The sequence below is a fragment of the Myotis myotis genome, unplaced genomic scaffold, assembly GCF_014108235.1.
Source record: "Myotis myotis isolate mMyoMyo1 unplaced genomic scaffold, mMyoMyo1.p scaffold_m19_p_11, whole genome shotgun sequence".
NCBI classification, from domain to species: Eukaryota; Metazoa; Chordata; class Mammalia; order Chiroptera; family Vespertilionidae; genus Myotis; species Myotis myotis.
In genome coordinates, this window is record NW_023416315.1 from 51,458,232 (window position 1) to 51,464,023 (window position 5,792).

The 5,792-nt window shown below is 37.9% G+C and overlaps 1 non-coding gene across 1 annotated transcript; it reads left to right on the forward strand.

The window, feature by feature from the left end:
* Window positions 1-311: 311 nt before the first annotated feature.
* On the forward strand, window positions 312-423 carry LOC118666655. The gene has a single exon (XR_004971012.1). It is a non-coding gene; the product is annotated as a U6 spliceosomal RNA (small nuclear RNA).
* Window positions 424-5,792: the final 5,369 nt, after the last annotated feature.

Genomic DNA, 5,792 nt, shown 5'->3' on the forward strand with positions numbered 1-5,792 from the left:
CCACGGGCCGTAGTTTGCCCACGGCTGCTCTAACCACTGAGCAACAGGCCAAGACCAGATAAATATTTGACAAGGAAAATGTACATTATATAATTATAAATGAAGGAAATACATAAACAATACTGATCTTATAATTTTAGTTAATTATGTATATGAAAATATATGTATATAAAAACATTATATATATGAAATGATATAGTTATGTACATGAAAACATAGATACAAATTATTAACAATGATCACTTTTGGCTGTGTGTTTCACATGTGTATTATCTCTATACCTTTTTTATCGAATTTCATGTTGTTTTAAGATACTTTTGAAAACTTGGCAGCACATATCCTAAAATTGGAATGATACAGAGAAGATTAGCCTGACCCCTGCACAAGGGTGATGGGCAAAGACATAAAGTTTCCCTAGTTTTGAGAAGCACAGGTTGGTAGTTACAAAATAGTCATGGGAATGTAAAGTACAGCATAGGGAATATAGTCAGTAATATTCTAATAACTATGGATGGTGCCAGGTGGGGAATAGAAATATCAGGGGGAACACTTTGTAAAGTATATGATTGTCTAGCCACCTTGTTGTATACCTGGAACTAATATATAAAATGATATTAAATGTAAAATGCAATTATAATAATTTTAAAAATTAATAAAAGGAAAAAACCCCACAATGTCAAATCTCATATGTGGTAGGTGCCATATTTATTCACACAATGAACCAGACTATTGAAAGTTTAATCTGTAAATCTAAAGCTTCGGTAGTTTATAATTATCTAAATATAATTAAAACCAAGAAAAATGTAAACAAGATAACTAATAAGATCTGGGGATTATAAATATAGTTTTGCCTAAAAACAAACTACTGCATAGTATTGAGATAATTTTCTTTGATATTAATGTTAATTTAGTGAAATAGATTTGTCTCTGTGTTACAATTAAACAAATAAATTTAATAATCTATTATCTTATAAAAATTTACTTATTCCAAATTATACACTTCTCCTATTCAATGAGAGAATTAAAAATTTAGCAACAATTATGACAAAAAATTAATTTTTTAACACCCAATAAAATCAGATATTGCTTTGAAAATATGATTCTCCAGTAAAAGGAACCAGGCATTTTTGTGTGAAATAACTGATTCCAAGCTGAAGTGGGAAATTTATGAAATGAGCATAGAATAATTTGTTAAGCCAGAAGTAACAAAGTGCTTAAAAATTATGGATTAATACTTTTATAATGGAGATTTGGAAATACTACCTTAACCAAGTGATCCATCCACATTAGCATTACCAATATTGGGGCAAATTAACACTATTTATGTATTAATGAAATGCATTAAGAGGACATGTTTTTCTACCCAAAATTTATAATCCTGACTGAAACAGGAGCAACCAATGGAAAACCTCATTGAGAGACATTATAGTACAAAACAGGGGGTCTGTACTCCTCAAAAATATTAGAGTCATGACAAGAAAGGCTGAGCAGCTATTTCAGAAAAGAGGAGATAAAATGTTATATGTAATATTGGATTTGCTTCTTGGACCAGAGGGGCAGAAAAATGCTTTATTCAGAATAGTGAAATATGTTAATGTTATATCTCCTGATTTTTGTAGTTATACTGAAGAGAGATTAGTGAATATCTTTGTTCTTGGGGAAAAAATAAAGTGTTTAGAGATAAATTGACCTTATGGATGTACTTTACTTTTATGTGGTTCACAAAAAAATTAATAATAAGTATATATAGAGAAAAGAAAATGATAAAGAAATGTGAAAGAATAATTGGTAAAATGTATATATAGTTGACTCTTGAACATGGATTTGAGCTGTGTAGATCCACTTATACACACATTTATTTTTCAGTAGATACTGTACATGTATTATCTCTTCCTTATGATCTTCATAATAACATTTTCTTTTCTCTAGCTGACTTTAAGAATAAATATATAATGCATATAACATAAAAATATGTGTTAATCAACTGTTATCAGTAAGGCCTCCAGTCAACAGTAGACTATTAGTGGTTAATTTTGGGGGAGTCAAAAGTTATAGGCAGATTTTTGACTGTGTGAGGGTCAGCATCCCTACATCTCCTGAGTTGTTGAAGAGTCACCTGTATTAGTATTATTGATAATTCTTTATAATTACCTGAAAACTTGAATTACTTTATAATAAAAAGTTAAAAACCAAAAGGCAAAGATACATAGAAGGAAAAAACTCCAACTGAAATAGGACAAGCATGGAAACTTCCTCTGACTTCATTTTTTGATAACTCCAGTTTTCTCTGATCTTTAGCTCTGACTTTCTATTATACTTTAGTCCTTACAGATTGTCTTTAAAGAATGGGAGGCAACCTGTCATTGGGCTGCAGATTCATCCTGGTGGGATCCCAGCTCAGTGAGGACATGGAAGTCCTCTTCTTCTGTATCTTCTTCCCATTCTATATTTTCAGTCTCTTGGCAAATGGCTATATCAGTCCTATATAATAAAAGCCTAAAATGCTAAGTGTCCGGTTCTGGTCGTCTGTTCAACCAATCAAAGTGTAATATGCTAATGATATGCTAAGGCCGCTCAAACACTCGCTATGACATGCACTGACTACCAGGGGGCATATGCTCTGACTGGTAGGTTAGCTTGCTGCTGGGGTCCAGCCGATCAGGACTGAGCGAGATGGGCCGGACATGCCCTGGAGCCCTCCTGCAGTCCCTCCCTGGCTGGCAAACCTCCTGTGTCCCTCCCTGGCCCCAATCATGCACCAGTGGGGTCCCTCAGCCTGGCCTGCACCCTCTTGCAATCTGGGACCCCTCAGGGGATGTCAGAGAGCCAGTTTCAGCCCAATTCCACAGGCCAGGCCGAGGGACCTCACTGGTGCACAAATTCATGCACCAGGCCTCTAGTATCACATAAAAAAAGAAAATGATCAGAAACAGAGAGTAATATTATATAATGACAAAAGGCTTAATCTATCAAAAAGACATAGCAATCCTAAATGTGTTTTCACCAAACAACAGCTTCAAAATATGTGAAGTAAAAATGTAAGAAGATATAGACAAATGCACATGTGGTTAGAGTCTTCAGCACCCCCATTTCAACAGGTGATAGAACAACTAGGCAGAAAATCATCAAGAATATGGATGAGCCCAGCAGGCGTGGCTCAGTGGTTGAGCATTGACTAATGAACCAGGAAGTCATGGTTTGATTCCAGTCTGGCACATGCCCAGGTTGTGGGCTTGATCCCCAGTAGGGGGCATGCAGGAGGAACCGATCAATGGTTCTCTCTCATTGATGTTTCTACCTCCCTCTCCCTCTCCCTTCCTTTCTGAAATTAAAACTAATAATAATAACAATAATAATAATAATAATAATTTTATATATATATATATTCAACAGCCCCAGCAACCAAAACAATCTAATAGTCACTTATAAAACATTCCATCCAATAACAGAAAAATACACATTTTTTTAAGTGCCAACAAAACATCGATCAAGATAGACCTATTCTAAGCCATAAAAAAATCTCAAAAAATTTAAAAGGAATAAGAGTTATACAGAATGTGTTCTCTAACCACAATGGAATCAAATTGCCAATGCTTGGAAATTTAAAAAAATACATTTTTAAATAATTTATAAGTCAAAGAAGTCTCAAGGGAAATAAAAAGTACATTGAATTGACTGAAAATGAAAATACAACATATCAAAGTTCTGAGAGAGAAACATCAATAAAAGCACAGGTTAGAAAAGAAGTCTCAAATGAATAATAGATGTTCCTAACTCAAGAACCTAGAAAAATAACAAAATAAATTCAAAGCAAGCAGAAAGGGGGAAGTAAAGAATAGCAGTAAACATTAAAACTTAAAAGAGAGCCCTCACCAGTATTGCTCAGTGGATAGAGCGTTGGCATGCGGACTGAAGGGTCCCAGGTTCGATTCTAGTCAAGGGCATGTACCTTGGCTGCGGGCACATCCCCAGTGTGGGGTATACAGGAGGCGGCTGATCTGATCTGAGTGATGTTTCTCTCTCATAGGTGTTTCTAACTCTCTATCCCTCTCACTTCCTCTCTGTAAAAAATTAATAAAAATATATTTAAAAAAAATTTAAAAGAGAAAAAATATTAGGTAAATCAATAAAACAAAGAGTTAGTCACCAAGAAAGAGAAAGGTGCACACCATGCCAAGCGCAGGAAATGAGAGGTCAAAGAGCAAGGGGCGGGGCCTCAATGGCTGGCCAACAGCTCTGGGGGTCCCTGCACCTCCGGTGGGTGCAGGTGTTTAGCACTTGATGGCCCACGGCGCCGAGGCCCCATCCCCAGAGCTGACTGCGTTGTGTATGTCATTTTCCTTTGTATACATTTATTTATCTATGTGTATACTTTGACACTTGAAAAATTTTTTAAAATATATTTTTATTGGTTTCAAAGAGGAAGGAAGAGGGAGAGAAAGATAGAAACATCAATGATGAGAGAGAATCATTGATTGGCTGCCTCCTACATGACCCCTACTGGGGATTGAGCCCTCAACCCGGCCATGTGCCCTTGACTGGAATTGGACCTGGGACCCTTCAGTTTGCAGGTCGACGCTCTATTCACTGAGCCAAACCAGCTAGGGCACTTTGACACTTTTGGAAGTTAGAAAACATGTCATTTTGAGAGGATGCATTGCCCTAGGTCAGTGATGGCGAACCTATGACACGCGTGTCAGAGGTGACACACAGACTCATTTTTTTGGTTGATTTTTCTTTGTTAAATGGCATTTAAATATATAAAATAAATATCAAAAATATAAGTCTTTGTTTTACTATGGTTTCAAATATCAAAAAATTTCTATATGTGACACGGCACCAGAGTTAAGTTAGGGTTTTTCAAAATGCTGACACGCCGAGCTCAAAAGGTTTGCCATCACTGCCCTAGGTTAAAGTCTGTTTGGTACCCTAAGGATTTATATTTAAATTTTTAATGTCTTGGTTCTAATTTTTTACTTTTTATTTTTATTTTATTTTATTTTATTTTATTTTATTTTATTTTTCCAGAAGAGCCTGTGTGATTTTATTAGGTTTCACAAACTGCCAGAAGCACCTTTTAAATCCCAGGAGTTACACTTCTCAACAAAGAGCACATAAGAAGAAAACAAACCAGTTATGAATGTATGTCCCGCGGATTCAGGAACACCCAGGGGTGAGCTGACTCGGGGCTGCACCTCGCTCTCCCCTGCCCAGGGAGCTCACCTGCTCCGAGGCTGGAGTGCCCACTGGCCCAGCCGCCCTGACTGTAGCTCGCAATGCTTTCTGCGTGCCCTTCAGCTCTTACCTGTCCCCTTCTGCCGGGCCAGCCTCTCGGCCTCACTGGGAGCAGCCGTCACTGGAGCAGAGTGGCAGCTGATGTCAGGTGCTCCCCTGGGCTTCTCAGGCTGCGCTGTCCGGTGGCTGTGCAGCACCTCCAGGAAAGGCACAGGCCTCATCTCCTGGGATGGGGATGGATAACGGAGCGAAAACCGCCTTTGTCCGGGACAGACGTTCAGATTCTGCTTCCAGGCAACTGTCAACAGTTTGGTTCAAATAAACTCACAAAAATCGGATGCAGGTTCGAATGTTTTCTCAGGGTAACTGGTGCTGAGCACAGGGATGCCTCTCCTCAGCGCCCAGAGGCGGCTCAGGAGACCTCGGCGAAGGGACCCAGGGCAGGCCCGCCCCAGCCTGCCCTGCGCCTAATTTTTTACTTTTTATAATTGATGGTCAGATGATGATGTAGAAAATGATGTCCTAAATTATTTTTTTCACAGGACCAGTTGGCTCCT